Genomic DNA, 12,904 nt, shown 5'->3' with positions numbered 1-12,904 from the left:
CTCTGCTGAGCAGCTGAGCACTCGCCGGCAGAAAAGGCGGCGTAGAAATCCCTGATTCCGTACCTGCAGCTAGCGAAAGGGGCTGATGTGCTTTCACTGGCGGCTGCAAGCATTGCAGTGGCGTTCCCTAGCAGGCGGCCAGTTCTGGCACGATGTCAGGCTGAAGACATTACCCCTGCAATGGGAGATTTTTAGGCTGGGACTCCACGTTTTTCTCCTGCTGAAATCTCTGTCACTGCAAAACGAAACAACAGCACCCAAAACCATGTTAAGCGGTCATTTTAGCAATTCCACAATCTATTATTTATCTGGTGAATTAAAAAAACCCCACCACACATTAGACCTTACAACTGTGAATTTTGTATTTCCAATGATGAAACCCCCCCTTCTTTTTATTCACAGATGGTCATGATGATACCTTTTTGTTCAATAATTAATCATTTTTGTGTCAGGTTTGACTTGTTTTAGGGAGTTAAATTGAACGTCTCGTTCAAGGAAATCTGTAATTGAGATACAAATCTGGGCATCTGTGAAAGACTTCAAGATTTGTGCAGATGACTAAGTATATGTTTTTAAACATATATTTTACTACCTTAAAGGCATCTACACAGGATGTTAGTAGAGGCTGATCTGCCATCTCTCTGTCCTGTCAGCAGACCCACTGGATTCTGACGGCTCAAGAGAAGCTATTAATTACAACTGCCAGGTTTTGTCAGGCTTCTGTCACACTCCCTAGATAATTCAGTCTTATGCATTTCAAGCAGCTTCAGTGGGAACATAACCAAGCCTTTTCACTTTCCCCCCTAAATTCTATGCCTCTCTTTCTAAGAAAGAGGATTTACTCCCGCAGTAACAACCCTGTGCGTTCCGGGGGTCAGCAGGGCTGCGTTAAGGGGTGCCGGGGAGAGCGGCCGGGCTGGCAGCAGCTGGGCAAAGGTTCTGGTATTAAGTGCCCACCCTCACGAACCTTACAGAGGATGATGCCACAAGTTTTGTAGGATTAAAGAGCCTTTTTCTTGCTTTTCTAAGGAGGAACTATGCTAGAGTAAGCAAACAAAAACTGGACCTGATTTCCCATCCCCTGCTCCCACAGCTGTCCTCACTGGAGTCGCTGACTGCTCCTGTGGACGCATGACGTGCTATAATGACTCCCAGCTATTCATTCTTAAAGGAGAAGTGTTATTTTTGTGTGAAACTATGACCTATTTTTAAATTTTGCTATATATATACAAATTTACTCTTCATGGCACATCTATGAACCCTTTGAAATGCATGTGATGCCGGGCAAGCGACTGGACCTTAGAGGCAGATTTAGAAAATGCCAGTGGTGTTTATTTTACATGTTTATAATTGTCTCTGGCCGTATTATCATTGATGATTTTCCACAGTAGCTTTCAAAGTAACGTTGGTTTGTCTGGATATTCAGCATTGCTAAAAAGCACTTAAAATGTCAAACGCGAGACCAGTTGTTTGGTTTTTCTCACTGCTACAGCCTAATGCAGATTTGAAGCACGAGCCATCTCATTACAGCTTCCGAAACCAAAGTGAAGCTAGCTAATATACAGGGTAGCACAAACATACCCTGTAAAGATTCAGAACTGTCTTTCATGAATCCATAGCATGCAAAGGGATGGACCTTAGAATGTTTTCTCATTGTATTTTCAGTACACGCTTGCTTTTGTTCCAAACGCATTTGAAAATAAAATCGTTTGGGTTGAGAGATTGGTTTGGGATGAGATAATAACCTGTAGTCGCAATGGACAGGTCTTTACTATGCTGCGTCCTTTCTAAATCATCGTCATCAGAGCTTTTCCATAAACATTTAATTGTCTCTGCTCCTCTCTACTCCCTGGATTTCTCTAATCAGCAGGGACTGAACTGGGTGGGTAAGTGGATTCTTGTGGAAATACAAAAACTCTGTTGCTGGAGCAGAAACAGCTTTTCCTTGCCCATAGCTGTACCATAGTAATTTTATAAATTTTACTTTTCTGTAAGAGATTTTATTTATTGCAGCTGAAGTAATGTTAATGGCTAATTTATATTTAAGCACAATGTGTACATATTATAACTCTGTTTATTTATTTACTTGTGGAGCTTTTTACCCAACCTCACCAGAGGAAGGAAATCGATTTAAAGACACTCCAGAACAAGATAACTGTTTCGACAGGAAAAAGATACCGGGGCTCACAGCAGGCTGTCAGCCTGACGCACCCAGGCTCAGCCCCAGCTGGGAGCGGGACGGCGGGTCCCTGCCCCACTGCCGGGGGGCACAGAACCCTTCTGCAGGGTCAGCTCAGGCGAGCGCCCGGTCACCACTGGCCGCTCACGCAGACGCTGCCGCAACAGAACTGCCTTCCCCCTGTGCCTCCCCTGCGCGATCCCATCCTGGAACCTCTGCTGTGCACCACTAGCAGGGAGCCCTCTCTGGCACGTTCTTGGTGGAAGCTCTCGCTGCACATTAGAATTAATATAATTAATTATATTGAGTAATAGGATTACTCAGGGATCATAATCTTCGTATATAGTATCAGTGATTGCCACCGAGGTGTCTACACCTGAATGCCCTTACCCTAAATGCTGCTGAGGGTATCCGTGGAGCGCGCTAGGAGCCTCAGCACCCTGCTCTCAACTACCTACACTGTAGACAACTAGAGTTAGTCAAGATAAAGTAAACTCTACCTTTCAAGTCCAGTGTATGCTGCCTGAGCACCCAATTTTATAGGAAAAAATGAGGATATATGATTAGAGGTTAAAACCAACCTCTTACTGTCCTAGACTGCAACAGCAATTATTTTCCATGGACAGCTTGTTCCTTCCATGTGTCGCTCAGAGATGGATCATCTTCAGAAACCTGTTCCCCGCCTGCACGGAACAAAGGGCTACGTCATCTTCTTCAGGAGTAATCCCTATTCTGCTGGGATGCCACAGGTTTGCCTCTGGGGCCAGCCTGAGCTGTGATAGCGTGAAAAAGGCTGGTTTCAGGTAAGATACTCGTGAGGCTGTTGACTGCCAGACTTCCACGTGGCTGTCACACCAGGAATGAACGCTTTCCAAAGGGAATTCATAGGGCACCTCCCAGGGGCTCCCATGGCTGCACAGAGGCAGCTGCGGAGGCAGGTAACCGGCGTCTCGGCCGTTCAGGAGGACTTTCCCACAGCTCGCCTGGATTCAGGTGGTAGTCTCTAGAGACTCCGTTGCCCGTCACACTTTTTCCTCTGAGGTGTCCTTTGCAGTAACTAACGTGGTAGCCAGGTTTTTCTGTTCTTGGTCCCTTCCCATGGGCCTGCCCAGGGAACGAGGGACTCTGGTCCCCCCTTGGGCCACCTCGCATGTCATGGTCAGCCTACCCGAGGAGGTTGCTTTCGTTCTCGATGCCACGGTGGCATCTTGGAAGAGCACTTGCCGCTAATTTCTGCACTGCATGATGCAGTGTAAGGGCTAAGTATAATGTTCAATTACAAAGTGGTGCAAATAAGAGCATCTGCCAACGTCTGCGTACATGTCAGGTCAGTGGGTTTACATTCCTTCAGGTCAGAGAACAGAACAAGCGTGATCTCATCCCCGCGCCAGTTTCTCCACATTGCAAAGTCACCGCAAGACGTGACGACACGTTGTTCCTGCTCCGGGAGGATGGACTGAGGGCTTGTCCGCACTGCTTGGAAGAACAAACTGGGACGAACAAACACGCACAAGCAATCTCGAGGCAAGAATGCAGCGGAGAACAAGCATGCTGGTTTTCCCACAGCATGAAACAGCCGAGCTCACAGTACATACCTCCCAGAAAACTTAAAAGCCTGGTCTTTACTATATTTTTACTGTAATCATTCAAGCTCCTTAGTAAAGCTATAGTGTATCTATGAGGGATGCAAGATCTTAGTGACCACATTTGCTCGGTGTTTGCCAACCAAACGAAAGAGGTTCACCACTTCAAAGCCATGTATACGATCTGGTGTCCAGCCCCGATGATCGGTGAGGGAGAGGAAAGCAGAATAGAAGGAGGCAGCTATGCAAAACCTCCACAGAGGAATCGTATTTTCCGACTCCTCATTTGTTATTCTGTGTGGTAATGTATTAATTCCTTAACTAAACTCTTTTGATTATTTTTATAACCCTTACTGATGTCACTCTGAATATTACTGTTATCCTTATAAATACACAATCCCCTTTCTGAAGAAATTTTAGCCATCCAGCTAACATGCCCTATGACTTTGAAATCAGTACAGTAAATTCATCAATGGAATTGAAAATAAAATTAAGTTTTGGATGAAAGCTACACTATATGCCCCTAAGGCTTATAAATTTGGTCTGGTCCAAGGTATAAGTGCATGTCCCCAAAATGAATATCATTCTGGTGGGTTTTGTATGTTTCTTAGGAAGAACTAGACAATTTTAGAGGCATACATATGTGTGCAAAACAAAGTTATGGTTAAAAAGGCATGTCCCGCGTTAAGGAAACAAATATTGTATCATCCAGAGGTTTCCATTAAAGATGGGAATTGCTCAAAATTGGTATGGGAAAAGCATATCTTTAAATTTGATTTGCTTTGGCAATACCCAAAGGATCAGACTCCATCCTGCATACCTTTGCTCTCTGTAAGCAAGCTTGCTGCAACATAACCTGTCTGCAGAGCGGAGACAGCCCCGCACCTGGCTCTGAGGCTGGCCAGGGCGTCCCCAGCTCTGACGGGCAGCAAGCTGGCGTTGGCACGGAGCTTGTCACAGCAGTGGAGTCTGCCGTGCGTACCTGTACGGACAGCCACGCCGGAACAGATCATGGAGAAACGCTGCTGCTGCAAGCGCACGGTAAGGCCACCACACGCGTGGACCTGTCGGAGGCAAGAGCGGGCAACAGCCAAGAGGGGCTGTAACGCTGGCACGCTCAGGATTCAGTAGCTGCATTTACTGAAACGCAGAGCCACTGGACAGTGTCTGAAGGGCCTGGATGGTCTTGATCCTACAGACAGGAATGCATCCATTCTCCTCCAATTTAATACAAAAACATTGGACTCTCCTTAAGCACGCCACATGTGAGAGTTGGAGTTGATGTTGGTGAATGGTGAACGTGCCTCTGACACCTATTTGGATCGTGTTTCATCGCAAAAGCATTGTCTTCATAGAGACTGCCACTGATCGTATGTTCAGGACCTATTTTCCATGCTCAGAGATAAATTCCCTAATTCTTTTTGTTCAAAAGCTACAGAACCTCAATATACTTGCTACCTTTGGGCCCGGCTCTGTAAATCCTGCTCCCACGAATAAGCCTGATTCACAAACATTCTCATGTCATGAGAAAAAGCTTTTATGGAATCACGTTCTGTAAGTACTAGTGAAAAGCCAAGCTAGATAGTACCTAGATAAGACAGTGATGAATACACGATAATCAGTTTTTCGTATTTATGGCCAGACGCTAACACCCACAAAATGACCATACCCATTGAGTAACAAACAAATGAAGAGGCCAATTTCTGAAGATCTATTTGGATAACGCAATTATTCTTTTCAATGCATAAAACTTGAACAGGGCTCTGGAAATTAGCAACATTAAAATAATGATGATGGTGATGACTTTAAAATGGTCTCCAAACAAGAAATTGAGGAAGTCTTTAGAGAGGTCTTGTGGTGAACTCGATAAATCTTTCCACGGTTTTTAATTCTGAGTATTAGTTATTTCATAATCTACAGTGCTTACTTAGCAACTGCTCCAGGCTATTGAATAAACTGTCATGGCGACATACAGCTCTTGCCATAGGCCAGGATCACGAAACTACGTGTGGATCATTTGGCATCCTGAACCTGCCTATGCCGTTGTCATTTTATAACTGCAGATCTCGAGACAATTAACAACGTCGGATATTCATCAACCTTATTTCGAAAATGGAGTAACTGTGATGTAATGAGATGAAGAAATTTGCTTGATATCAGTGAATGAATTAGCATCTATACAAGGGTTAGAACACATTTCCTTATTCCTGGTGCCATTCGTAATCCACCGCACAGGAACGCCAAAAGCACTTCTTATTACCATGCACCGTGTTTCAACAGGCTGGGCGTCGAAGGACTAGGCATTAAATCTTCTTCGCTTTTCAGGGTTTATTTTAAGAAATTCTGTTATGACCAGAAAGGAGCCACGAGGAGCCACAGACTGCAGTTCGTTCTGCGCGGTTTTACCATCACCACTGTCACTCTCGCCACCACCACAGCCACCAGCAACAGAGCAACACCTGGCGCTATTTTTCTGATTTGTACCTAGGGACGTAGGCAATGGAAAAAACCCGGCTGACTGCGGTGGCACAAAGCAAGGCCTTTGGTCGAGACGTGCTGAGGAAAGGCCATCACAGCCTGCTGACAAGAGTGAGCAGAACGTAGCACGAACCTCCCTGAGAGATCCCTGTTCTAGGATCCTAGGACAACTCCCGTTGGAAGGGACTTTGGGAGGCCTCTGGTCCAACCTGCTACTCAAAGTAGGGCCAGCTGTGGGGTCACAAACGGTACTCGGGGCTTCACCCAGCCTGGTCTCGAAAACCTGGGAGGGCAGTGACTGCCCACGGGCCACCCGCTCCCCTGCTCGACCGCCCTCAAGCTGAAAGCTTCTCCTTGTGTCCAGCGCGAATCTCCGTTGCTTCAGCCGACTCTTATGCCAACTACCCGCCAAAGATTTGATTACCCACCCCGAACTAATTACCCATAACCGAGCTAGTCCAGTAGGCTGCAGCGAGAGTATCTTAACATCCTCCAATTCTGTATGGTTAAAAAACCTGTGTTGGAAAATGTAAACGTAGGGAATTGAAGCAACTGATATGCAAATCCAATTTCACGGCTATCCACTGGGTACGTCTCGGGTCCTTTGCCTTACCAGAAGTGAATTTTTACAGACTGTACACGATTTCTGTATTACTTCCACTTGATAGTGCAGTTGTTCCAGACAGATACAGCACAATTAAGAACAAGGTTTGTCTTGCATTGTAGTTAGTGAATTTGGAAGCACACTTCACATCAAATTTCTTTGCTTGTGTTGTGTTCTTCTAAGCACCTATACAATACACTATCATAAATTTTTTTAAAACTCTGCTAATACTCATTAAAATTATGAAGAAAAACATTGCTGAATTACTCTTTTCTTCTTGTTTTAGAACCTGTGGAAATGAGGTCATAAACCTCTAACACATCTTTAACTTCCATGCCTTCCAAGATATTCTGATACTTTTTCTTTGCAACTCAGCACGGAGGAGACTGAGGACAAGTGCTTTCAAGTTTACTCATTACCAGAGCTGTGATGTGAGCTTGTAGTTCAGGTTCTGTGTCATCTGGGAAAAACTGTAGAATGCGCATCTCTGCCCCCTGCACCCACCCAGATGTGGTATCGGATTCTGATCTCTTTAATCATTAAAACTTTTTTTTTTTTAATCATTTGAATTAGCGTACTGTCTAGATAGAACCCTTACAGACGAGAATGTTACTGTGCTACGTGTTACCCAGCTTCTTCTGCTCCCTATTTGTAGATTCCCAAATGGCTTAAGGCACCACCTGTTATTCCATACAAACATAACTTCAGAATAAAGGAAGAAGGGTTGTCTTGCAGTCGTGATCCTGCCATCAGCGCCCTGTCATAAAGCCTTTTCTGTTACAGCTGAGAGGGCTGGTGCCAGTAACTACCGCAGAGAGGGATTCGTCCAGGCTGGAATGAGGGGCAGCGGGGACTGCGAGGGTGTGGTTTTCCGTTTCAGTATTTCAGCAAGATGAGGCTGAAGGTATTAAGTCTAATGATTTACAAAGCGAAAACAGGGTTACGAGGTTCCTATCTACGTGCAACTGTGTATGAGTCATGGAAGGAAGTAATACGTTACGCATTCTGCAGGGCAGAACTTGTCACTTGAGGGTTCTTGGTACGTAATGCAAGTCCCCGTCAGATTCCTGTTCCTGACTTTATTCCGTGTCCCACACCTTGTCTTTGTGAATACTGGCCAAAGGAAAATCCCAGATCTAACTACTGTTTTCAATTACGCTGACGCGACCTAAATGCACGTTCTTATGTAAAATCTCTAGCGATCTGCTAGGAGGACAGAAGATTTTGGCTTGCCGTGATGACCGAGCACTAGACCACCAGCTCTGGGAAGCCCCTGCAGCTCCGTGGAGTCAGCAGCACTGACTACCCGTGGAGAATCTCACACTGGGAACCTGGCAGATTTCCTCCTGCTGCCACACGTGCAAAGTGGGAAGCAGGAACAAGAAAGCAAACGCCATAGGGAAAGATAGAACCAGAAAATGGGGGAGGTAACTGAAAGCGTCACCCTTCTCCTTACACAACTTTACCTCCAGCTTTCCAAGTTTCTGCTTTGCATCACCTCTGTTATATGCAGAGCCTTGTTTCCCTTCTTGTCTGGAAACACTAAAAGAAGTACAGGCTCAAAAATCCTTTAGTAATTTAACACTCAAAATCACTCCCCCCCCCCATATCCTATGTGGTGTTAGCGCATCTGCAAAAATACAGCTGCAGCAACCACAGACGAGTGCAACATGTATTGTACGATCCACAGCTATAGACTAAGAAATTTGAATGTGTCGCCGTTCTTGAAAAGTCATTTAAAATCAATTATTACGTCTATACTGTCATGCTAATTTGAACAGCATGCCTGCATGCACATTTTAACTTTAAAAAAATCCGAACCCCCTTTCTGCTACTTGTGTGTACATTGATACTGCTGAACCTTCATATTCTTGCAGAGCTCACCACAGACTTTCCCATATGCTAAATCCATCATACTTATTTACTTACCATTATAAAAGCCTTTTACCACATGAGTAAATACTGAAATATTTACACAGGTTAACTGTGATATTGGTCTACCTAGAATAAAAATACAGAATAAAAATTCCTAGAATAAACCTAGAATAACCTAGAATGAAAATTCCGCTGCACTGTTTTTCTGTATTTCAGCATCATACTTCCACCATCATCCCTGTCTCCTCCGGTTTGTTCTGACCCACGCGTACTCGTACAGACCTTGATGATATGATAATCTTTCAACCGGAGCGGACTGTGACTGGTTCCCAGTATCACCCTGGGAAGAACCTCTGAGTCACTGAAGCACAATACAGCCATCCGACCGACGTGTCTCTCCCTGAAGGGAACCGCTTGCCGCAGTCACCCTCGGCCAGGGCGGAGGAGAGCAGGAGCGTGCCCACCGTCTCCCCGACATCACTGGCAAGGCAAGTCCCCATGCTGAAACAGCACGAGGGCCGCCTGCGCTCTGACGGTAACATTTTCCCATAGCCTACATCCTTTCCTTCAGGAGACTTCCATTTATCGTTCACATCTTGCGCTCGCCTTGTTTTGCACTGGTTCAGTTAGCACCCGTAAATAGTAAGGACTATCGGGGACGGGCCGCGCAACTTGCCGGCAAACCTTCCCATCGAGGTGGCTGAGATCTGGAGGATCGCCGCAGAATTTTGTTTGAACCACTGTATAGCATTGTGCAACCTGCAATTCTGTGACAGAGAACAATATTGATTTCACTTATCGTCTCTGCCCTTTGTTACTGGCACCAGATGAGAAGGAAAAAGCCCAGCTCCGAGATAATTAGATGGAGAAATGCCCTAAAACTTAAAAAACTCCAGGGATCTTTGATCCAGACAGTGCCTGATTCACAGTAAGCTATGTAATCTTCTGAGTGTCTCGCTGAGGGGAAAGGCGAGAGAAACTGAGTGGCTTTTATACGGTCATCGTCACGCAGACTGAAGGTGCTAATGCTGAAAGACTAGGAAATTCAGGAAAAAACTTTTCCCTTTTCCTTCAACCGATCTTCTCTTTGTACGACTATGTCATCTAAAAATTGCCTATGACTTAATGCTGAAAAAAAGCCAAAAACTCCTATACTGGAGAGACCACAATAAAACTGCTTGCAAGCTGGATTAGTCATAATGTACATTACTATGTGCTGCTGAAGTGAGTTATTTGCAGAGTGCGAGTATCAGCCAGTACAAACAAATACTATTGTCCAGGGAGGGAAATCTACATCACTCATGGTATTCAATAATCAAATCCTGTCTGTCTACTACTTAAGTAGGGCAGATTTTTTTTTTTTTTCATTTTCAAACATTATATAAAAACTGAAAAAGAAAACAAATTAAAAATACAGGCCAAATTGGTGCTGACCTAGAATAGGATTATTCAAATGGTAGAAAAACTCCAAAAGCATTTTAGAGCCATTCTTGAGGGAACCACGCTTACGTGAGTTGAAATTGTTATTGCCTCTAAAGAGGAAGGGAGAAAAGGTGAAAAATCAGCGGTGAATAGACAAGTGTGAGATTTACTAATTCAGAGAGATATAGTCCGTATATTTTCACAGAGCAAATCTCCTTGGAGATATTGGATAATATGTCGCACAATAAATTGCCAAATATCTCATTTTATTAGGGTGGCCCATTCTCAAATCAATGCATATTATCTCGACAGGTTCGTGACCACAATGTGGAAGTAAAAGGGAATCTTGCAGTTCGCTTCAGTTAGGGAGGGATTCACCTCTGTATTTTCTACTCTTTTTCCAAACCGTATTTGGTTCTGCTATAAATGCATCTGACACTTTGTCTAGAATTTGGAAGAGTATTAAAAGAACCAATCATAAGAATTTGATGCCTGCCCCTTCAGGCAGCGTTCAGAGTGATAGCCTCTGCGTCATCTCCTGCCAAATCCAAACCAGAGCACGCTGCCATGACGCGGGAAGGCGGTAAGAGCCCACTGGCCTCGCCGCGGTTCCAGCAACTGGTGTTAGAGGTGCTACGGTCGAACGCTCTGGTTGCGTGTTCGTCTCAAGTTCAGACCCAATGAAAAACTTCCCGAGAGTTCCACAGCCTTTGTGAGCAATTCAGGTTTAAGTTAAATCATCACAGTGCCTGCGCTCGACTGGCGTTTAAAGGAAAGAAAACCCCATGAATCTACGCATCGCCGAATGCAAAGCGTTTAGAAACCGCTTCTTCATGCTAACAGCCCTTCCTAAAACGTGCTAAGTGCTTGCTGGCGCCTGTTTCCAAACTGGATTTTAATGGGAATTCTGCTTGAAGAAGGATTTCAAGCTTGATTCCTGCATTTCATGCATGCCTGTTAGCAGTAATTTCAGTTACCCAACTCTGTGCGTTTTTAGTAGAGAGCAATACAACTTCAGGACTTAATTCCACATGATATTTGCACCGTTCAGTAAATTTATCCATAAATAAGGAAGTCATAGTGTTGCTTCTAATTCTATCAGTAACTAAACAACCAGGTCAGAACCGCACTTTTTGATGTCACAGAACTACTTTTTTTTTTGTAGTATCAATAAATGTATTTGCTTTCCCTAACCAAAATTTGTTTGTTTCTTTTTTATGGCTTTGTATGTCATGCTACAGCAAAACAGCAACTTTGTCTTTTGAAAAGGAAGGACAGCAATTAATTTTCTTATGCATCAAGACAGAATTGTTACTAATAAAACAGCCTAGCCCTTAACTTTGTTTACTACAGCAAGGCAACCACTACAGAAAAATAGGCTCGGTGATGAAGATTTGGCAAGCCAGAAACCATGTTTTGTTTTCCATATTCTCAGCACATTACTATTTACTTTTTGCAACCATTAAAGTAAGGTAAATTCCGTTCATATAAATAGAATATAGAATTAACATCTGTACCTGAGACTCACTGCATGATTAAATAAAACCTTGTTAAGCAGAAGGGGAAACAATAGTTGCTCGTTAGAGTAAACTAAACGAAAACGTCTGCCTTTTGGCAATAGAACAGCATGGTCTGACGTTAACGAGCTCTGAAGGTGAATCCATGGTTTTCTTACTGGGATTACTGTCCTGAGTGGGGAACAAGGATGTGTTTCTGACAAACGTGTTCTCCGTTCTCTTGCATAACGTACTTGCCGACGATCACAAAAGCCAGTGTAAAACGGACTCATACGCTCCTGCCCTTGTGACATCAGCTACAAAAGAAGGCCCGTTCCCACTTTCCCAACTAGCACTCGATATATAAATCTGGTTTAGAACTGCGGCATTTATGTGACTGTGGTAAATGCTAATGGATGGGGAAACAGAGTACTAAATTAGGGAACTAGTTCTAGTAGCGTAAAGGTGAAATCCCGTTTTCTTACGGGATACTTCTGGACAACGCGGTACCAGACAGTGCTCTTCTGCCCGCCCAGCGATCGGGTTCCTGATAAAAGCCTGTTACAAGCTGTCTCTGTGACTTTCCAGCTGAGCTTCCGAGATCCACAACCACTGTTTGGGGAACGGCAATAGCTAACAGAAACAGACTTTTCCCTGCATTACGCGCAGAGGGAAGGGCGTTAGGAACAACAGCAGCGGCAGTACCAGCAGGGCAGGCGGTGTCACCCAGGAAGGGGCAGACTCCCTGCCGCCCCCGTGCCACTTACCGGGACCCGCGCGTTCCAGAAGCCCGGCCGGCTGCCCGAGCGGGGCACACGCAGTGCCGACCCTTCCCAGTTACACCAGTCACGCTTCTGGCACCGCTGCTGCGCATTGCTCTCTGGCCTCCGTACCGGTGTGACAAGGACACTGGGCCAGCCGCCGCACTGGGAGGTGGGACGTGGGTGTCCGCGTGTCTGGGTGTGCGTTGCAGAGGTCAGCACCGCCGATGTAATGCTACCGCAAGGTTTCCCTTGGGATAAAGCCAAAGACGTGACTCTGCTGTTTCTGTATCTATCGCACACCTTGTGTACGTCCTTCCACATTTAAACTTGGCTGCTGTGCTGTCACGCTTGCTGCAGAGCAGCGCTAACGCCGTGCAGCCCACCCACCAGTTTGCTTCGGATGCCGTCAGATCCATTCACACGGCAGCGAGAGCGTGACTGTGGCTGGGGAAAACCCAACACCCCCATCCTTCTGCAAGAGGAGTCACTGCGTCATGACTGCT

This window comes from Grus americana, chromosome 9, assembly GCF_028858705.1.
Source record: "Grus americana isolate bGruAme1 chromosome 9, bGruAme1.mat, whole genome shotgun sequence".
In the NCBI taxonomy this organism is placed as follows: Eukaryota; Metazoa; Chordata; class Aves; order Gruiformes; family Gruidae; genus Grus; species Grus americana.
Note: the sequence above shows the minus strand (reverse complement) of the source record.